Below are 23,068 nucleotides of genomic sequence, written 5' to 3'. Positions count from 1 at the left end.
GAGCCGCAGGTTGCAGACCTCTGCGCTAGACTCATACCTTGCTCTTCTACTTGTGCACATTAAGAGTTGTTGTCACTTCCAAGCTATGGCAACCCGATGAACTAACAACCCCCCCCCCCCCAACAGCCTATTGTTAACAGCCTTCCTCAGTATGACTTTTTGGGGACAATGGCTCATTCTGCACATGCAGAATAATGCACTTTCAAACTGCTTTCAGTGCTCTTTGAAGCTGTGCAGAATAGCAAAATCCACTTGCAAACAGTTGTGAAAGTGGTTTGAAAATGCATTATTTTGCGTGTGCGGAAGGGGCCAATGAGTGGAATAGAAATGGACCAAATAACACCAATTGGTGGGGGGGGGGGGTTGGAAAAAAGAAATGGGACTTTATTTTAAAAAATCTCCACTGTAATTGCTGGCCATAAATTAACACCATCATGAGCACGTTTAACGTCAGTTTCAATACTGTTAGGTGTGTTTAAGCTCTGTGAACACATGTGTATTTTAATCATCTTTTGCACTGTGACTTTTGACACACCATGCAAGGGAATAAAGAAGGGTTTGAAGAGAAGACGCAATTATTTAGGCACTGAAATTTACTTGGGGGGTAAACTCTCATGGAACAGATAGGTGCAGATGTTTCTGTGATCAGGTGAAATGGAAGAGTAAAAAAATATGGAAATGCATTTTGGAGGTTTCCCTATCAGGTAAGAACACCAGGTTTCCAATGGCATTTTGAATTTATTAGTGATTACTCTTGTGTGATGCTGTGTTTTGTTGTCTGGGTCCCCCCCTCAGATGTTGTGGCTCTTGAGGTTCTTGTGTCTCAAATAAAATGTTTTGTGAAAGAAAGTTAATGGGTTGTCTATGCTAATTGTCGACTGTGGGGTCCAAACAAAGCCATGAGCTCTTCAGGAAAACCTAAAGCCAAAGGTTGTACAGATGTGGAAGTCTTCACAGGAAGGAAGACTCCTCCGCTGTGTACAGTGAGAAGCAGATATTGGAAACAGAGTTCACCTTTGTGACTGAAAGACTGCTTGGAAAATAGTCACAAGAGTGATGCGATTATTTCGGAGCTCTTAAAAGAATTAAATAGGTGAAGAGAAAGCGAAGGGGCTCTAAAATATATCCTGAATTTTCAACTTTGTTTCTTCAGAAACCTGAGATTTGCTGTATTAAGCTCCCCCTTTAAATGAAGAAGCTGTGTTTATTTCAATGTCTTTTATTCACTTGTGATTTCTAAACCCTGGGAGGAAAAACCTACTGTTTCCAAAGGAATATCCTTTCTTTGGTGAAATTGCAGGATGCGACTTTGAAATAGCTGCTCCTGTATGGCTGTTATACATATGTTTGGTTTCTGCATTCTTTTTTCCGCAGCATTATAACCTGGTTAACGAAAAGGAAACTTTCCTGAGGCTAAGCTGACATTTCATTAAGCCAAAATGCAAACAGAGGTGGCTGAGCTGATTTTAAAGGCAGCAAACTTACTGCCTGATCTCTCATGTTTACTCAGAAGTAAGCCCCACTGAGAACGGTTTGCTCCTCAGTGCACAAAGGATCACACCCTTCAGAGGCCGAGGGGATGGTGGGGGGGGGGCGGTTCAGGCGAGGGGAGTGCCTTAATATGGTTTCTTGCCTAAAACCACATAAGAAAAGGGGGTGCAACAGTCAATATTAATAATAATAGAACTACCACTACTGTTGCACTCAGGCTATAACTAATATTTCAAATACGTATATTTATGAGTTTATATACATGAGTTTATATCATTGTTCATATTTTTTATATATTTCATTGGTTGTAAATACAATCATTTCTTGTCGACTACATCCAACCAGTAAGTTCAACTTATTTTTAACAATTATAACAAATAAATTCAGGGTCATCCGTATTAATTCAGGTAAGTATTTAGTTCATACTCTCCCATCAATTCAGCATCCTTAAGGTAAGTCTGTATGTATTCAATGATAAGTCCAAAATTGTGCACAGACAGAAGTCCAAATTCTTTTAAACACTTTTAAACACAAGGAGGAAAACGCATTGCGCCTAATCCGCGTTTTTCGATGGCTTCATCAGCCTCACACGTTGTAGATATAATTATACTGGCTTCATATGGGTACTCTGTAAAGGTAAATTCAAATAACATTCAAATAAATCTATCATTATTATAATATATAATATTCACACCATGAGTTTTCAACAATGTTCCATACATATGCAACTCACTTTCTCTCAAACTCAGTTGAAATATCCCATCATAACATGTTATAGAGACCTAATTGTTATCTATATGCTCTTTTATAAATTCCTACTAAATGAGAACACCTGAGCTTGCCTAGAACACCATAAAACTTGCTAAGGGGGAAATATTTTTACAGGAAAAGCCACCAGTAGGTAGCGTTTGCTATTTCTTTGTATTTAGTGAAAGCTGGGAAGCATTTCTGGCTGCGTGATTTGTATAGCAGAAGTTTTGCTGGGGAATATGACACATGCAACAAATCTGAGCTTTCCAACGCACAGAGAAAATGTTTCCCTCCAAAAGGCAATCCGTTTGTCCCCTCAGGAACCGAGTGGTCCTTCCTTAATGAGTGTAGCATATGAGTGATGTTATATAGGCATACGAATCTTGTCCCACACTTTACCTTTAACTGAAATATATTTATTCATTAAATTGGGCTTTCAGTGGCATAGGAGGAGCAGCAGTGGCGTAGGAGGTTAAGAGCTCATGTATCTAATCTGGAGGAACCGGGTTTGATTCCCAGCTCTGCCGCCTGAGCTGTGGAGGCTTATCTGGGGAATTCAGATTAGCCTGTGCACTCCCACACACGCCAGCTGGGTGACCTTGGGCTAGTCACAGTTCTTGGAGCTCTCTCAGCCCCACCCACCTCACAGGGTGTTTGTTGTGAAGGGGGAAGGGCAAGGAGATTGTAAACCCCTTTGAGTCTCCTGCAGGAGAGAAAGGGGGATATAAATCCAAACTCTTCTTCTCCTTTCCCTCCTCTATCCTAAGGACCTTCCCAGAAAACTGTAACATGTCAATGTATTTCCACTAAATCAGTAAAATTCACCCTTAAATAAAGCTGGGCCTCAGCCTTCTTCTGACAATCAATTCTGAGGGAGCCAGGGGAGGAGAAGAAGAAGAAGAGTTTGGACTTATATCCCCCCCCCCTTTCTCTCCTGCAGGAGACTCAAAGGGGCTTACAATCTCCTTGCCCTTCCCCCCTCACAACAAACACCCTGTGAGGTGGGTGGGGCTGAGAGAGCTCCGAGAAGCTGTGACTAGCCCAAGGTCACCCAGCTGGCATGTGTGGGAGTGTACAGGCTAATCTGAATTCCCCTGATAAGCCTCCACAGCTCAGGTGGCAGAGCTGGGAATCAAACCCAGTTCCCCCAGATTAAATACAAGAGCTCTTAACCTCCTACGCCAGTGGGGCCCCCACTGAAAAGGCCCTCCCTTGTGTGTATCTCTAAGATACGCCTTTTCTGTTTTAAAATTTAGTTCATTGATACCCCACCTTTTTCTCCAGCGGGAACCCAAAACTCTTGACTCATTCTCCTTTCCCCCATTTTGTTCTCACAACAAGGCACCTGTGAGGCAGGCTAGTCTACGGTATACGAGTGACCCAAGATTGACCTGCAAATTTCCATGACAGGGTGGGGATTCCAACTTCAATCTCCCAGATCCTGGTCTGACAATCTAATCGCACCACCCCATTGGCTCACCTGTTGATCTGTCAAAACAAATCTCTGTGCTCTCAAACGCAGGGGGCAACAAGTCGGACCATCTGCGATGTCCCTTCCATAACCTGATTACCCCCCTGCAACCCTCAAACAACCTCTTGTAGTAAACGATTATCGACTTGATAATGGGGCACTCGCTGGAGCAACATCCATGCCAGGAAGCCAGCAGGCGTGACTTTTATGAATTTTCCCGGAATTCTTTCCCCTGCAAGGAAACAGAGCTGCAATAACTGAACGTAGATGCTGGGATTTGTATTCTGATAGTGTAACCTCTATCTGTGGGTTCTGTGGGGCAGAACTTGGAAGGAGTTGCAAAGAACTAAATTTAAAACAAAATGGTTTACTTCCTTAACAAATAACACTTTTAACATTAACATTTAACATTAACAATGTACAGTCCTTTTAGGTTGCATTTCAAGTCCTTATATTTACAATCTACTGATAATGCCAAGTCCAATTCTTCCTGCTGGTGGTTGGCTTATGAAGACTTCAGAGGCTTGGTGAATGGGATCCAAGATGATGAAAGTCCCCAAAAGAACTCCCATCAACTACATACATAGCAAGCCCTGAAACAATAAATTCTAAGGCCGTTTCCGCACGGGCAGAAAATGACGGCCTGGAGACGGTAAAAACGCCGTCTCCAGGCCGCCATTCGCACGGGGAGCGCAGCTGCAGCGCCGCCGCGCCACCCTCGCACTGCCCGGCTGGCCCGCAGCCGGCGTATTCCCAGAACGCTGGGAAGCGTTCTTTTCCGGAATACGCAGGCCGTGAAGCCGCTGCCGAGCGAACGGCAGCGGCTTCACGCCGCCTCCCCCACCCAGCACTTACCTTGTCCCTGGGCCTCCGGCGCGTCGCCGAGGCCTGGGGACACGCCCCCCAGCCTGCGCAGCTCGAGCAGGCGCGCAGGACCGGGGGGGGGGGTGTCCCCAGGCCTCGGCGACGTGCCGGAGGCCCAGGGACAAGCCGGGTCGGGCGGGCGCCGGCGCTCCGCGGCGCCGGCTGCCCGCCTCTTCCCGGGACCGTCCGTGCGGACGGTCCCAGCGTCTTCGGGTCGGCGCGAAAAGCTCCGACCCAGCCGTTTCCGCTGCCGTGTGGAAACAGCCTAACATTTACACTATAGCAAAAAATAAACAACTCCCTTCCCACTAGTTCCCAACAACTTTGCAGTTACCTTAAACAAAGTGTTAAGAGCTTATAAAGAATTAAATCAAAGTCCCAGCCTGGTAGCCTTGCTTCCTCCAACTTCACCAGTTTTTGCAGCCTTCTGCTGCTTTGAGTCTCCACCCCTTTCTGGGTCAACCCATTCTGAACATAGGGGTTACAATAGCTGTCTGTGATTCCTTGAATTCAGTTGTACTGGGTTGGAACCAGCGATTGTCTTTCTTGCACTGGTGAATGGGCCTTATCCCGATAATAGGCCTACCCATAAGAAGTCAGAGCAGCAGTGGCATAGGTTAAGAGCAGATGTACTCTGATCTGGAGGAACCGGGTTTGATTCCTCACTCTGCCGCCTGAGCTGTGGAAGCTTCTCTGGGGGATTCAGATTAGCCTGTACACTCCCACACATGTCAGCTGGGTGACCTTGGGCTAGTCACAGCTTCTCGGAGCTCTCTCAGCCCCACCTACCTCACAGGGTGTTTGTTGTGAGGGGGAAGGGAAAGGAGATCGTAAGCCCCTTTGAGTCTCCTTGCAAGAGAGAACGGTGGGGTATAAATGCAAACTCTTCTTCTTCTGTTTGATTTCAGTGGGCCCACTACTTGTCCAAGTCTGGAGGTAAAGTTGGCAACCTTCATTTGGTTGCCTGGAAAATGACAGCATGGAGACTACTGAGATCATTTCCCCTTGGGAAAATGGCTGTTTTGTAAGGTATGCTCAGTGACATTACACCTTTCAAAGGTGTTTACCATACAGACTGGAGGAATTCCTAGGGAATCACCCAGAAATGGTGTGAGAGCCAGCAACCCCACTCAGAAGTTTGCTTCAAGGCTTTGAGAAAAGACGAGGTCTCTAAACGGCGAGAGCTCGTGGTTCTTTTCTCCCCTTCCCTCCGTCTTTTCTTGGACTTTGCAGCCATACTAGCCGTGGTCGCTTGTCACAGCTGTAGAGCATTTGGATGCATTAGCGAAGTGCTATCTTTCTGGGCAATGCAATTCTACGGTTCAAGCTAAGCAGATCTGGGCTTGTAAATTGCTTGGATGGGAAAACGGTATCTCATCAAAGAAAAAAGAAAGGCATAAGAGCAATCTAGAGCAAAATAGAATAATTAGATCAAGGGGGTTCTTGCCAAAGGAGGCCTCCATGCATGTCATAAGATTAATGAGATGCCTAAAGGTGTTAACCTTTAAGGCCTTGCGCGGCCTGGGACCTCCGTACCTGCGGGACCGTCTTACCCCATATGTCCCGAATCGGTCTCTGCACTCAGTAAAGACCAATTTACTGGTGGTCCCTGGCCCCTCGATGATGCGGCTGGCCTCCACACGGGCCAGGGCCTTTACAGCTCTGGCCCCGGCCTGGTGGAACGCTCTTCCATCAGCTGTCCAGGCCCTGCGGAACCTTAGTGAGTTCCACAGGGCCTGTAAGACTGAGCTGTTCCGCCGGGCCTTTGGGGAGACCAGCCGCTGATGCCCCCCCCTCCTTATAACATCGAGCGGATCCTGCCGCCCCTTCCTTCCGGTTTTTAAGGGAACGGATAGCAGTTGCCATCTTTTATGTTGATCTTAATAATGCTGCATTTTAATGGGGTGGGGTTTATTTTATTAGAGCCTATTAACTGATATTTAATGAATTTTAATCTGATGTATGTGTTCTATTTCATATTTGTTCACTGCCCTGAGCCCTCCGGGGGAGGGCGGTATATAAACCCAACCAACCAATAAATAAAATAAATAAATAAAGGTAAATGTTGGGGCTAAAACTAGGAAGGGGCCAATGGTTTTACCACCAAACGATTGGTTTGCCCCACCTGAGGTTGATGAAAAGGTTACCCCTGATGGAACACCATCTGGACATCATGATATAGTTTTCCCTATCGCTGGTCAAAAACTAATCTATCAACAGGCCATTTCATTGTTGTTGTTAACTTACAACATTTCTATCCCGTCTTTCTGCTCTTGTAAGGGCCGTCAAGGCAACTAACTATTTAAACATACACGATAAAACCACCTTTTAAAACCATTAAATTCAACCCTCTTCCAAAATACACATTATTACTTTTTTTAAGAGTTACAAAAAAAAGTTAAAATGCATCTAAAACAGAAAAGCATTGATCTTGTGTACTTGGTGGAGCTTGGGCTCAAAAAGGCAAGGGTGGAGATACGTCAATGTCTTCTTGGTGGCGTAGAAGGTTAAGAGCTCGTATATCTAATCTGGAGGAACCGGGTTTGATTCTTAGCTCTGCCACCTGAGCTGTGGAGGCTTATCTGGGGAATTCAGATTAGCCTGTACACATGCCAGCTGGGTGACCTTGGGCTAGTCACAGCTTCTCGGAGCTCTCTCAGCCCCACCTACCTCACAGGGTGTTTTATTGTGAGAGGGGAAGGGCAAGGAGATTGTAAGCCCCTTTGAGTCTCCTGCAGGAGAGAAAGGGGGGATATAAATCCAAACTCTTCTTCTTCTTGACATTGAACTACCAAATAACATGACCCAATTACCAAACCCATTTGGAGCCTTGAAATCATGGATAGGAATGGCTTCAGCTTCACACTTAACAAATCTCAAAATATCGATGGGCCCTCTCTAGGGCCCAATTTTGTGCATCCCTATAAGCCCTATTAATAGGGAGGTTTCAAAAATGGCCCATGAAAACATGTACATGCTTACATATGAGACAGAAACAATTGCTCATGTATTATTTGCCATGCCAGTTTTCTGTAGATGTTAGGAAAAGCCTAACACTACCCTAGCTGTTTTGACAATTTGGCCATTCTTGTCCCCTTAATTGCCCAAATGATCTTTTAGTCAACTTCTTGTTGGAGGATAAAGTCCCCAATATTACATATCAAGTGGAAAAATTCCTTTATATTTCCACAACATTACCTTGACCTAGGGCAGTGGTGGCGAACCTATGGCACGGGTGCCAGAGTTGGCACTCAGAGCCTTCTCTGTGGGCACGTGCAAACAGAGTGCCCCCCCACACACACACATCTAGGCTGGCCTGGGCCGCTGGGCTTGATTATTAGCATTAAACCTAAAACCTAGTTTTGGGGAAGCAATGTATGTAACCCTGTTAAGCGCTGTTAAACCCCACTGATTTTCATACAAAGAACTAAAGTGTGATCCTTTACCTGGGTGTAAGCTCAGTTGCTGGCAATAGGGCTTGCTTCTGAGTAAACCCTCCTAGGGTCGTGATTCACCCGTTGGAAGAGTTGCACGGTTGCTTCAAAGCAAAGCCACCGACTACCACCAAGCTTACTCCCAAGTAATGCACTACTCGGAGCCAGCCATTTTTTCTAAACTGAAGCCTCAATCTTCAGATTAAATTGCCATGTTGGCACTTTGCGATAAATAAGTGGGTTTGGGGTTGCAGTTTGGGCACTCGGTCTCGAAAAGATTCGCCATCACTGACGTAGGGTTTCTTGCGTTTAGATTCTTAGATCTGCTTGTTTTATTCTGTATAACGAATGTGGGCACGTCCCTTTGAGAATGTGGACATGTCTCAATTCTGCATGAATGTCTCAATATATATAGATATAAATATATATCATTTAATTTTTTTAATATATTGGTCCATGACCGAATAAGCACATATGATGATGACTGGCTAGGAAAGAGGACTGAGACAAATGAAACAACATCAAGCAGTCTTTGCAAAAAAAAGGGGGCAGACAAATATCCCTGGGGAGAGAATTTCAGAACTTTGGTGCCATGACTTTTCAAGGGCAACCCCCCCCCCCCCCCCCCGCCCCCCATAGCGTGCATTTGGGGAAGAATTCCTTCCTAACTGCAACTGAGCACAGCAAACTTTTCATGCAGCTGTGGACATTTCTTCCATTGTTCCACCAGAGGGCTTTTATAATTTTTTTAAAAAAAGTCTTTGTTATTGCAGTATTGTGAATTAACATTCTAGCTATCTCGTGTCATGATCTCTGAAGTCCCTGCTTTCATTTTTTTTAAAAGAGAAAGTCTTTTAAAGTCTTCTAAAAGTAGACCTTTTAAAGTCTAGACCTTTTTCTTCCAGAGTTATTAGGGGAAATATGTTGCCTCCAAAGACCTTTAAATCCAAGGACTTTTCACCAATATTTTATAGTTCCCACAGGATGCCATGCAGCAGGGAAAGAAACAGGGAAGGGTCAAGAAAGGGGAGAAGCAACCAAATGAACAGGAAGAAGAGTTTAGAACAGGGGTCCCCAAACTTTTTAAACAGGGGGCCAGTTCACTGTCCCTCAGACTGTTGGAGGGCCGGACTAAAAAAAACTATGAACAAATTCCTATGCACAAATGATTGTAAAATGTTTGATTTCACCTTTCAGCCTTTCTGTCATGGTCTATTTTTAGAACAGTGACCAAAGTATGTCAAGTACAGAGTGGGCTCCAAATATTGTTGGGGAGGCTGTGGAATACCTTCCCCTGTATGCATTCCATCCAACCCAGGATCAGGTATCTTCCTGGGTTCTTTCCTCCCTAGCAGCCAGCGAGCAATTCGCCAGCCTGGCTGATGCCAATGGGAGTGAGGCGGAACAGAAAGCCTGAGAGCAACACATGGAGTAGCCGAGAGGGAAGGGCGGAGCAGGCGTTGCCACATGTAAGGTTTCCAACTCTGGGTCAGAAAATGCATGGAGATTTGGGGGTGCCATCATGTAACTGCAATCAACGGCCGTTGGGGCCGGTTCCTCCTCTCCCTCGACCCCCACTGCACATGAATGGAGCCATCGCTGCCATGCCTGGCGGGCTGGATAAATGCCTTCAGGGGGCCACATTTGGCCCCCGGGCCGTAGTTTGGGGACCCCTGGTTTAGAAGAACAGTTTGGATTCATATCCTGCCTTTCTCTCCTATATAAGCAAACTCGAAGCAGCTTTTAAATGTCTTCCCTTCCTTTCTCCACAACAGACCCCTTGTGAGGGAGGTGGGGCTGAGAGAGTCCTGAGAGAACTAGTGTCCAAGGTCACCCAGCAGGCTTCTTATAGAGGAGCGGGGAAACAAATCCAGTTCACCAGGTAAGAGTCCCCTGCTCATATGGAGGAAAGGGGAATCGAACTTGGTTCTCCAGATTACAGCCCACTGCTGTTAACCACTATACCAGTTGTGGCGAACCTATGGCACTGGTGCCAGAGGTGGCACTCAGAGCCCTCTCTGTGGGCACACGCAAACAGAGTCGCCCTCAAAACCTCCCCCGCCCCCCACACACACATCTAGGCTGGCCTGGGCCACTGGGCTCGATTATTAGCATTAAACCTAAGACCGAGTTTTGGGGAAGCAGTGTAGGTAACCGTGTTAAGCACTGTTGAACCCCACTGATTTTCATGCGAAGAACTAAAGTGTAATCCTTTACCTGGGAGTAAGCTCGGTTGCTGGCAGTGGGGCTTGCTTCTCAGTAAACCCCCCTAGGGTCATGATTCGCCCATTGGAAGAGTTGCACAGTTGCTTCAAAGCAAAGCCACCCACTACCACCAAGCTTACTCCTGAGTAACGCACGCCTCGGAGCCAACCTTTTTTCTAAACTAAAATCTCAGTATTCAGGTTAAATTGCCATGTTGGCACTTTGCGATAAGTAAGTGCGTTTTGGGTTGCAATTTGGGCACTCGGAGTTGAAAAGGTTTGCCATCACTGCACTATACCATTCACACTATGCCAATTTCCTCTCTGAAAGAAGGCTAAAGTGTTTGGAGATTTGTCATTCAGAGAGATGACAATTCAGGGAACATGGTAAACATTTATAAAAGAATGACTGGTTTAGAGAAAAAAACATTTTCCTCCTCTTCCATAATATTCAGTGGTAGTTAATAAAAATCAATGAATAGGGATTGAGGCAGAGTGGTAAAAGCATCTACTTTATGTGGCAAACATCCGAGATTCGGTCCCTGGCATCTCCCCAAGTTTCCCACAACTCCTTGAACCCAAACTTTTCTTTTCCCCGATCACCAGCGCTTCAATTACGCTCCTTCCTTCTAACAATCCAGCTTATCAGCCCCACATGATCTGATATAAAGTACTGAGGCTCCTTCGAATCAATTATGCTTCTTTTCCATCCCTCCCCTCAGTCATTTTCAAAGCTTAATATCTCTGTTGCTCATCAGCCCCGGAGACAAACTTGTCCAACTGAACGATCTCAAGTCTTTAATTCGATTGCGTTGTGTTTCTGCCACAGCCCAACCAATACACACGGTTCTTTTGATTGCCAAGAACCTTCTTTCGAAATAATCCAGTCACTCGTTCTGAAAGGCAGGACGTCGCAACTTGTCATAACTTTTGACAATGAGTTTGCAGTCTGGGTGAAGTTCTATTTTTTTAAGTAACCAGCTGCATATTGGTTTCCTTTCAGCTGCGTAGTGGAAACTGTGGGGCTGACTTTTAAAGACCTCCTGATGTGGGTCACGGCATGGCCAACTAAAGGACCACACCTCCTCCTTCCCTGAACCTATTGCAACGGAAAGAGCAGTCCAGAAATCTAATAATAAATAAAATAAAATAAATATACGCACCTACCCCTCAGGTGATACCTTGATTGATTTGTTTGTTGGTTTATTTATACCTAATATTTCTTCTTGAAAGGAGCTAAAGCTTTTTTTAATAGCTAGATTAAAGGAGCAGCAGTGGCTGTGAGGAGGCTAAGCAGTTCTGCGTGGTATCTAAAACTGGAGGGAACCGGGAAAGTTTGATTCCCAGTGGCCTCTGCCAGCCTCGAGCTGTGGGAGTGCTTATCTGGGGGAATTCAGATTAGCCTGTGGCCACCTCTCCACACAACGCCTAGCTGGGTGATCTTTTGGGCTAGTCACAGCTCTTGGGAGAGCCCTCCTCTTCAGCCCCACCTGGCACTTCTCACACAGGGTGTTTGTTGTGAGTGGGGAAGGGCAAGGAGATTGTAAGCCCCTTTGAGTCTCCTGCAGGAGAGAATGGGGGGGGGGGATATAAATCCAAACTCCTCCTTCTCTTCTTCTTCTTCTTCTTCTTCTTCTTCTTCTTCTTCTTCTTCTTCTTCTTCTTCTTCTTCTTCTTCTTCTTCTTCTTCTATATATATATAGAGAAAGAGGCCCCTTCTGCACATGCAGAATAATGCACTTTCAGTCTACCTTCACAACTGTTTGAAAGCGTATTTTGCTATTCCGCACAATAAAATCCAGCTTCAAAGTGCATTGAAAGTGGATTGAAAGTGCATTATTCTGCATGTGCGGAAGGGGCCAGAGAGAAAGATTTATATGCATGTGTTTGTATGTATGTATATGTGTGTGTATACATATGAAAACATGCATACAAATCTCTCTATATATACACACACACCAATAGATTATAACCTACATTTTGAGCTCAACCTGAATATATTTGCTAAATCAGCTGAACACATGGGCGAATGGAGAGGCAGCATGGAATAGTGGTTAAGAAAAGTGGACTCTAATCTGGAGAACCAAGTTTGATTCCCCAGTCCTCCACATGAGCAGCAGACATTATTCTGGTGAACCTCACTCCTAAACATGAAGCCTGCTGGACCTTGGGCAGTCACAGTTCTGGCTGGGGAAGGAATTACAGGAGAGAAAAGCCATGGTGTTCCCACAACGGACACCATGTGAGGTCAGTGGGGCTGGGAGAGTTCTGAAAGAACTGTGATTGGCCCAAGGTCACCCAGCAGACATCCTGTGTGGGAACCAGGAAACCGCTCTTAACCACTACACCACTCTGGCTCTCTGGCTCATTCCGCACATGCAGAATAATGCACTTTCAAATTGCTTTCAGTGATCTTTGAAGCTGTGTGGAATAGCAAAATCCACTTGCAAACAGTTGTGAAAGTGGTTTGAAAACGCATTATTTTGCGTGTGCGGAAGGGGCCTCTGTTTGTGGTAGTAATGCTGGGGGTTTTTGCCAATACAATATAAGAAAGACCCCAATAAAATATTTTCCCTCTTAGCTGCAGATATACACGCAAACTATGCAAACAGGCATAAGTCTTCAATGTGATTTGAAGTTCGGCCTCTGCAGTTCATCACCCACACCAGCGGCTTCTCGAAAAGTAACATCTTTCCTTACTTTATGCCTCCAGTAAAACGGTTTGCGTGATTCCTTCCAGCCTCTGTTTAAACAGCTGCCACCCTCCCAGCTAAGAGGTAGCGGGAATTTATCACCCGTGCCACTTTCTATTTGCAAATCCTGCTAGATTGAAGTAGGTACTGTACCTTACGATCTGTGGTGATCTCGAGATAATGAGATACCGGCGTCAAACACTGCAGAAGCCGTTGGAGTAATCTTGGGACCTTCCAACATGGGGAGAGAAAAGGCATCACTAATCCTTAAAAGGGAAAGAGCGTAGTCCAAAGAAAACAGAGATATATTGAATATGCATTTTTCTGTGTTTTTTTTCCCTTATCAAGCATCATTGGGGAGAACATTTTCATCCTACTGACTTCTGTCCCATTTTCACTTCTTCCTTTTTTGGCATTTTCACATCTCTTTCCTCCAATTTTGCATTATATGCCATATCTACACAAGGTTAACACCGTATATATATTTTTATGTACCATTTTAATGCCACAGAAATGCAAAACTGGGCATCAATATTTAACAGCATTATTGGAATCAAATTTAAACAGTAGGGTCATGGGTGAAAAAAACTATATTTTCATCCTGGGGTGGAGAATCATCGCATATATTTTATCTTTGGAATCCATAGAATTCAGACTCAGCCCTAAAAGGAAATGAAAAGAGCAATTGATCTCTGGGTTCAGTTTACATTGTGCATGTTGTTAGTTTTGTGCCGTTTGAGCTGGCTTGCTCCAAAGCATCCCAGGCATTGCCTTGACTTGGGCCCCTTCCGCAGAATTATGTGTTTTTAATCCACTTTGCAGCTGGATTTTACTGTGCAGAATAGCAAAACCCACTTACAAACAATTGTGAAAGTGGATTGAAAGTGCATTATTCTGCATGTGCGGAAGGGGCCAAATCACATTGAAGACAGGAAAGGTTGATCTCACTGGATCTTGGAAGCTAAGCAGTGGTAGCCCCAGTTAGTATTTGGATAAAAGACCCCCAAGGAAATTCAGGGTCACAACAGGGAGGCAGGCAACGGCAAAACATCTCGAAATGCCTCTTGCCTTGAAAACCTCATGGAGTGGCCATAAATCAGCTTTGACTTTCCACCACCAAATTCCTAATTGGCAGCTAGAATCTGGAAGAGCCAAGCGCATCTTAATCCTTTGGGCACCTGACAAAAGCTGAACTTGCGCATTGCCTCTCTAGTGACGCATGTTCTTGAAGGCAGCATCAGTTTTTTAAAGTTGACTCGGCAGTTTTAAAATCCTTCCCGTGATGATTTTCCCAACCCGTCATCTGGTGGTGACTATGTATTCCTGGAACAAATTAAGCGATGCTAAAGACTGTGGTTTCAACCTCCCCATCTTCCTTCTACCCCCACCCCCACCCCCCGGCCACTGCCTACCGTGTTTCCCTGAAAATAAGACAGTGTCTTATATTAATTTTTGCTCCCAAAGATGCGCTATGTCTTATTTTCAGGGGATGTCTTATTTTTCTGTGTTTTGTTCGTCGGACATGCTTCCAAACAAAAACTTTCCTACGTCTTACTTTTGGGGGATGCCTTATATTTCGCACTTCAGCAAAACCTCTACTACGTCTTATTGTCCGGGGATGTCTTATATTCGGGGAAACAGGGTATAACCAATCTTGTAAATGGTGAGCGGACAGCAGAAGCTTTGCCGATGGTCATGGGAGAACTGGGTCAATGACATCACCCTCAGATCGGCCAATCAAGGGGCATTTTCAGGCTCTCTCCATGATTTCAGCCCAACAGTAGTGCACAAAAATTGCAACTACTGGGTTGACATTAGCTTGTCCAGCGATTTACTACCTAAGACAATACAGTTACAAAATTAACACTGGACTGTGCCATTTAGCGTGGGGGATTTTTTTCTTCTTCTCCACCAACCTGGAAGCTTTCGTCACATGGACACCCCTCCTTCCAACTTAGTAGTATTTACTTATTTTTTTTTAATCTGTGGGAAGCTGTAGCCGCTAACGACAGCATCAGGATAGCAAGTCCTCAGAGGCCAGATTTCCACCTTCTCTTTACTCAACGAGGGAGTAAAATGAAGGTTTCGCTGCCAAATGTTATAGTGATGGCTGGAAGCATACATAGCATTAAATGGGGATTAGATTAATTCATGGATAGGGTTTGCCACTGGCCAGCTCCGGGTTGAAAATTACCTGAAAAATTTAAGGGTGGAATTGAGGAGGGTGAGGTTTGGGGAGGCACTTCAGTGGGGTTTAATGAAGAAGAAGAAGAAGAGTTTGAATTATACTCAGTCTGTCAGGGAGCAGCAGTGGCGTAGGAGGTTAAGAGCTCATGTATCTAATCTGGAGGAACCAGGTTTGATTCCCAGCTCTGGGGGGATATAAATCCAAACTCCTCTTCTTCTTCACGTAAGGAGTCTCCAGGTGGCTTACAAACTCCTTCCCTTCCTCTCCCCATAACAGATACCTTGTGCGGCAGGCGGGGCTGAGAGAGTTCTGAGACAACTGTGACTAGCCCAAGGTCATCCAGCAGGCTTCATGTGTAGGAGTGTGGAAACAAATCCAGTTTGCCACATAAGAGTCCGCCAGAGTGAGGAATCAAACCCGGATCTCCAGATCAGAGTCCACCACTGTCAACCACTTCATCATGCTGGCTGTCATGCCATGGAGTCCCTTGAGATCTGGCCTTGGTTATAATGCTGGGAGATCCCCAGCTGCCAACTGGAGACTGGCAACCCTATTCATTGAAGAGAAGGCCATCAATTGTTACTCCACCATCAGAGATAGTACAACTCAGAATGTCAGTACCGGGATGCAACATTGCGGGAAAGTCTTGGTTTCCATGTCTGGTTCTTGTTCATCTAGAATGCAGGTGTCAAACTCACAGGCCCTCCAGATGTTATGGACTATAGTTCCCATCATCCCCTGCCAGCATGATGCTGGCAAGGGATGGTGGGAACTGTAGTCCATAACATCTGGAGGGCCACGAGTTTGACACCTATGATCTAGAATAATTGGTTGGCCACCATGTAAGGCAGGACGCTGGACTAAATGGACCCCTGGTCTGATTTAGCAAGTCTCTTATGTTCATTTGGGGGAAAATGCCTGAGAACCAATGAGCTTCCTTTCATGGTAAAAATACCAGTTATTTCCACAAGGTGGCGCCTTCCTCTGCATCCAACTTTCTCAAATAGCAAACTAGGTGGATTCCTAACAAACCCATTCCACCCACCTGCTCAGTAGAGATCCAATGCATATATATTAAAAATTACTTTTTAATGGCAGAGATCAATCAAGGAGTTGGTAGCAGCTCAGGAGCAGCAGTGGCGTAGGAGGTTAAGAGCTCGTGTATCTAATCTGGAGGAACCGGGTTTGATTCCCAGCTCTGCCACCTGAGCTGTAGAGGCTTATCCGGGGAATTCAGATTAGCCTGTGCACTCCCACACATGCCAGCTGGGTGGCCTTGGGCTAGTCACAGCTTCTCGGAGCTCTCTCAGCCCCACCCACCTCACAGGGTGTTTGTTGTGAGGAGGGAGGGGCAAGGAGATTGTAAGCCCCTTTGAGTCTCCTGCAGGAGAGAAAGGGGGGATATAAATCCAAACTCTTCTCTTCTTCTTCCTCTTCTTCTTTCTTCATAGGAGTTTGCAGAGTTCCTTCTCCTTGTTCCAATATAAACATGCTCCTAGGAGCATCTTTTTGCCGAAAAGGAAGATTGATAGGGTGAAAACCGTCAACTTAACACATTTCCAAAGCCAAAACTGAATGTGGAAAGTGGATTGAATTTTGGAAAGTTTCACTTTTTTATGAGTTCTGCCTTTCCCTTGGATTTTCTTCCACACTCCCTCAGACATTTTCCTCTTCTAATTATGCCATTATTCTTCTCTTTCACCCACACGTACAGAACCTCACATGAGTTAATCACTTGGTTGTGTGCCTATACTACATCAGGTTCGCCCCGTGCCATTTTCTGCATGTGTTTTGCTCCCTCTAGTGGCTGCTTCAACTTTTCACAGCTATTTCTCCAATGTTTTGTTCAATTTAACGAGCACTTTAAAAGTGCTTATAAAAGTGCTTTAGAAGTGCTTGTCAAAATACTGGGGAGTTCTTCTTCTTTTTTTTTTTAATATATCTTTATTAGTTAAAAAGAGAAAATTTATACATAGACAAAAGAAATCACTAACTTCATTGTTTGAGTTAGTGAAGAAGGAAAAAATTCTATATAGTGAAGGAGAAAAAGGGAAAGTAGATGGAGGGGGGAGAATTGGGGAGGGAATGGGGAGGGGGAAGGGGTAATATTAAAGAGGGAGAGCAATAGCTATCGATCACATCCCAGCGTAATTATTCTTTAACATTAATCAAATCTCAACATTATTTCTTGTTTATCGGGTGGATCTAAGTAGAAGGGGTTGACAGACAGTTACATAACAATAAAACAATAAAGCTTATGGGTGACTTCTCCTTCAGTCACTGTTTCTCTATTACTTATTCTGCCACAATGTTTCTGAAGAGTTCTTCTGAAGAGGAAATGGTCACTTTGGAGGATGGACTATGAGTTCCTTTCCCTTCCCAAGCCGTGCTCTTTCTAGACTCCACCCCCAAATTTCAACGGTTTTAACAGCCCAGATTTGGCAACTCTAGCTGTGGATTTCAACAGGGGCGCAACCTGGACGCTGGTAGCTGTCCTTGGCTGCATAAGCCCAGAATCCTTAATGGTTTAGCAAATTTGGACAGGTTAACATTGCTCCAAAACTCTGGAAGCCAAAGAAGATTGATTGATTTTGTTGTCCTAATGAAAAGATGCAAGACTCGCTCCTTCCCTCGGGACTGACCTAGGGTAGTTCGATATAGGGCATCTCTAATATCCAGCACCCTAACCCGAATATCCTGCACTAGCCTGATGTCATCAAATCCTGCAAGCTAAGCAAGGTTTAGGGGACTTGATAGCAGGCGCCATCTATTATGTTGATTTTAATAACGCTGCGTTTTAATGGGATGGGGTTATTTTATATAGAGCCAAAAATTAACTAATATTTAACGGATTTTGGCTTGGATACTTGTGCTCTCTCTCTGTTTTGTTCGCCGCCCTGAGCCCTTCGGGGGAGGGCGGTACAGAAATACAACCCAATAAATAATTAAATAAATAAATAAGGTCAACCCTGGTTAGAACTTGGTTGGGGACAACCGAGGAAGTCTGGGGTTTCCCTGCAAAGACAAGCAACAGTCAACCCACCTCTGTTCATCTCTTGCCCCGAAAACACTCTGGAGTCACCCTATGCTGGTGCAACTTGATAGCCCTCTTTGCCACCCCCGGTGACCGAATGACCATGACCGCCAGATGTTGAAATAAGTTCCATATTCAGTGGGTTGACCTGCCCAGAAAACAGACACAGCCTGACTGCTCTTGTCTGTTCCTCTCACTTGCCTGTCAGTGTCCATTAAGCACAACGTGGTCCAGACTGATTCAAGATTAAACCTTTTTTTTTTTGAGTGTGTGAAATCCAATTGAGGTTTTTACTTACCTTCAGGGGCCAACTGATATTACATTAGCCAGACTGGCGATGCTTTCCTAGCCACCAGCTCTGCAGCTACAGAAAGGGAGAAATGCCGGTCCAGTCCTCTTGGGGACAAAAATGGAAAGAGATAAAGGAGAAAGAGGGGTGTTCCTAGTTTCCCCTCAAGTTTGCCCTCTCCCCATTCCAAGTCTTCTCGATCTGTAGGGGAGAGTTGGAAAAACGTTTCCCTAGCTGCTGTAGGCAACGTCTAGCTTCTCCACCGAGGAGAAGTTAGCCGAATGCTTCAGGGCATAACATCTGGGAGGTTTTATTAATACAGTAATTCAATTACGTGGAAAGAAGAGAGAGACGTTTAAAACAGCTCTCTGGTCTCTTGCCTGCAGCTTTTCTTCTGGTCCCAAAGCAGAGGAGGTCTAAGTGGGCAAGCAGAGAGATAGGGAGACTCAGGGGGGGTTTCTACTGCACTCGTCCACCCAAGAATGTCGAAGTGATGGGACGTCTGTCTTGCTTTGGTGCGAACCTCTGCTGAGAAAGTGTTACCTGCCAGCAGGTAAGTTTTGGGGGGCCTCTTCAAATGGAGTGTTATGCATGGGGTGTGATGGTTGCTGGAACCAGCTATGCTGGGTCAAGAAGAAAGCAGCTACATAGATGTGTAGATATAAAGGATATTGAAGAGATAGAAAAAGGGCAGAGAAGGGCAACGAGGATGATTGAAGGACTGGAGCACCTTCCTTATGAGGAGAGGCTGCAGCGTTTGGGACTCTTTAGTTTGGAGAGGAGACGTCTGAGGGGGGATAGGATTGAAGTCTGTAAAATTATGCACGGGGTAGAAAATGTGGACAGAGAGAAATTTTTCTCTCTTTCTCACAATACTAGAACCAGGGGGCATCCATTGAAAATGCTGGGGGGAAGAATTAGGACAAATAAAAGGAAACACTTCTTCACGCAACTGTGTGATTGGTGTTTGGAATATGCTGCCACAGGAGGTGGTGATGGCCACTCACCTGGATAGCTTTAAAAGGGGCTTGGACAGATTTATGGGGGAGAAGGTGATTTATGGCTACCAATCTTGATCCTCTTTGATCTGAGATTGCAAATGCCTTAACAGTCCAGGTGATCGGGAGCAACAGCCACAGCAGAAGGCCATTGCTTTCACCTCCTGCATGTGAGCTCCCAAAGGCACCTGGTGGGCCACTGCGAGTAGCAGAGAGCTGGACTAGATGGACTCTGGTCTGATCCAGCTGGCTTGTTCTTATGTTCTTATGTTCTTATGTGTGTGGGTGTGCAGATGTGTTTCTTCAACATCTGCACAGTGGTTGTACAGCCACACATCTGCCATGCAAGAGCCAGCACAGAGGTATGTATAATATGAGAAAGTAACTGAAAAACTAGCAGGGGGTCTGGTAAGATTTCTTTGGGGGAGGGGACTATATAATGCTGCAACATGTAGCTGGTGGTCAACACAGATCTTTCTTGAACATCTATATCTGGGCATGCTGAAATAAACTGAATTGAAATGAAGAGTGTTCATTTGAAGAGTAACCCGTTTTCATGCCAGTATGTGTATTTGTGGCATAGAGTCCATATGGTCCAGTCTAAGGGCTGGGTCCTCCCCTCACTCAGCAGAAATGGACATAAAATATTATGCATTAAAAAGGTCAAAGTACCAGGAAGCAGAAAATGAGACATTTTAATGGGAATTTAAACTGTGCTTTTCCCCCTATCCAATCTCCAGCTGTCATACGTGGATGGGGATATGTCTGCTTGATTACGCTTGTATGCGCCGTCAAGTTACAACTGATTTTATGGTGGCCCCAGCAAAGAGATTCACAGTGCAATCCAGGACAGAGTTACTCCAGTCTTAGAACACAGTTCTGGATTGCGCTGTCAGAAGCAAGCAAGAAGCAGAGGTGGTTTGCCACTGCTTTCCTCTGTAGAGCTTTCCTTAATAGTCTCCCAACCAACAACGGACCTGGCAGAGCTTCCAAGACAGCCAGTGTGGTGAAGTGGTTAAGAGTAGGTAGATTCTAATCTGGAGAACCGGGTTTGATGCCCCACTCCTCCACCTGAGTGGCAGAAGCTTATCTGGTGAACCAGATGTGTTTAGCGTGACCTTGGGCTAGACAAAGTTCTCTTAGAACTCTCTCAGCCCCACCTACCTCGTAAAGTGACTGTTGTGGGGAAAGGAGCTTGTAAGCCAACTTGAGTCTCTTTACAGGAGAGAAAGGTGGGGTTTAAATCCAAACTCTTCTTCTTCTTCTCCTCCTCCTCCTCCTCCTCCTCCTCCTCCTCCTCCATCATCATCCTGTAAGGTATCTCATACCAATCAGAGCTGCAGCAGTTTACTTGTAGACAAAAAGACAGAGTAGGATCATGTTCTGAAAACTGAAAAGAGGTGGGGTTTGGGAGGGGGCTGTGTTTGCTTTTTGCAGATTTTCACACTGTCTCTGGAAAAAAAAGCTTGCAAAACTTGTTGGGCGAGCAGCGGACAAAAGAAAAAAGGAACACAGAATTTCCCTGGGCCATGTCCCACTTTCTTAAAGACTATTGCCTTCTTCCAGATTCAGAGAGATTAGGACAGAGAAAAGGAGCAAGCAGGAGAGGGGCAAGAACACAACTAGCGAAGATAAATAAATCAAATTTGAAAAAGACATTTTAAACATTGGTGATGTAATCTAGGGTGGAAGGCAGCCCAGAATCAGTGGCCACCAGTTAGAATCTGCTGCCTTTCCCTTTCTCTTCTTATGGGAAAGAAAATGTGTTCCTCGGCAAACAGCGTAAACTCACTTTGAAAGAATTCCAGCAGACGTCCTGGTGTGATTTAAAGCTCACAGTGAAAGATCCCATATACGTAAGGTCTGTTTGGCTCCACTGTTGATTTTGGTTTGGACTTCTTTATAGAATGAGAAATTTAAGGTCTTCAGTTGGGGCAGGGCAAGGTAAAGGGAGCTTTTTTTTTCAAATTAAACTGGACAATTGCTGCATAGATCATAAAGCAATAAGAGGCAGCAAGAATAGAGGATTCTTTCACCAAGCAGTTTGCCTCTTTTACATTAGAAAGAAGAAGAAGAGTTTGGATTTATATCCTGCCTTTCTCTCCTGTAAGGAGACTTAAAGGGGCTTACAATCTCCTCCCCCCCCCCCACAACAAACACCCTGTGAGGTGGGTGGGGCTGAGAGAGATCCGAAGGACTGTGACTAGCCCAAGGTCACCCAGCTGGTATGTGTTGAAGTGCACAAGCTAATCTGGTTCTCCAGATAAACCTCACAACTCAAGTGGCAGAGCGGGGAATCAAACCCGGTTCTCCAGATTAGAGTGCACCTCAACCAATACACCACACTCTTAACCACGCTGGCTCCAACAGTGGCCAGGAAATAGGCAAGGAATGGATACAGTGTTTGTCACTAGGCATGCCAGGATCCAGGTGGGACCTGGGAACCTCTGAGAATTACAGTTCATCTTGAGACTACAGAAATTCATTCCCCTGCAGAAAGCAGATGCTATAGAAGCAGCAGTGGCGTAGTGGTTAAGAGCAGGTGCATGCTAATCTGGAAGAACCAGGTTTGATTCCCCGCTCCGCCGCTTGAGCTGTGGAGGCTTATCTGGGGAATTCGGATTAGCCTGTACACTCCCACACACGCCAGCTGGGTGCCCATGGGCTAGTCACTGTTCTTTGGAGCTCTCTCAGCCCCACCTACCTCACAGGGTGTTTGTTGTGAGGGGGGAAGAGAAAGGAGTTTGTAAGCCCCATTGAGTCTCCTACAGGAGAGAAAGGGGGGATATAAATCCAAACTTCTCCTCCTCCTCCTCCTCCTCCTTCTGAGAGTGGACTCAACATTATATCCCACTGAGGCCCCTCTTCTCCCTAGGTTCCATTCCCAACTCTCCAGTAGTTTCCCAACCTGGACCTAGCACCCCGAACCCCCCAACCTTTGCTGGTGACCAGAGAGACCTGGCAAACCTATTTGGCACTTCTCAGTCCCATTGGCAGAAGAGATTGAATTTGAGATTGAACCAGCACGGTGTGGTTAAGAGCAGGTGGACTCTAATCTGGAGAACCGGGTTCGATTCCCCACTCCTCCGCATGAACAGTGGAGTCTTATCTAATGAATCAGATTTGTTTCCCTACTTCTGAGCTGGGTGACCTATGTTATCCACAGTTCTTCAGAACTCTCTCAGCCCCACCTACCTCACATGGTGTTGCTTGTGGGGGAAGGAAGGGAAAGGGGTTTGTCAGCCACTATGAGTCTCTTCACAGGAGATAAAGTGAGGGTCTAAATCCAAACTCTTCTTCTTCTCTTAACTCTCCTACATTGTGGGGAAAAAAATAACTCTGCTTGGGGGAGAGATGTCTGGTTACAAGATGTAAAGTAATGTCTTTGTGGATTTGGCTTGGGTTCTTCTTTCGCCCTTTCCATTCCCTTGCTAGAGTACAGATCAGTCAACTGAATTTATTTTTAAGAGCTGCTGTGACAGCCCATGGCTTTGCTTCATTGTCCAAATTTCACAGCTGGATTTGGCTTATATTTGGCCTCCGTCCTGAGCTTTTTTCTCTCCCTGCATAGATGGCAACAGCTTTTTACCCCCCCCCCCCCCCAGTTTCAGCTCTTGTTCTGTTTACTGGCTAAACTCTCTGTCTTCTAGCT

The 23,068-nt window shown here is 45.4% G+C and overlaps 1 protein-coding gene across 1 annotated transcript in view; it reads left to right on the top strand.

The window, feature by feature from the left end:
- The window catches only part of LPCAT2 (lysophosphatidylcholine acyltransferase 2), a 36,389-nt gene extending 35,540 nt beyond the window's left edge, over positions 1-849 (top strand). The window contains exon 15 of the mRNA XM_048515921.1: positions 30-849. The gene's annotated coding sequence lies outside the window, so the exon portion shown is untranslated. The remainder of the gene's footprint in view (positions 1-29) is intronic.
- Positions 850-23,068: the final 22,219 nt, after the last annotated feature.

Source organism: Sphaerodactylus townsendi, linkage group LG14, assembly GCF_021028975.2.
Source record: "Sphaerodactylus townsendi isolate TG3544 linkage group LG14, MPM_Stown_v2.3, whole genome shotgun sequence".
In the NCBI taxonomy this organism is placed as follows: domain Eukaryota; kingdom Metazoa; phylum Chordata; class Lepidosauria; order Squamata; family Sphaerodactylidae; genus Sphaerodactylus; species Sphaerodactylus townsendi.
This window is presented reverse-complemented; position numbering and strand designations above follow the sequence as displayed.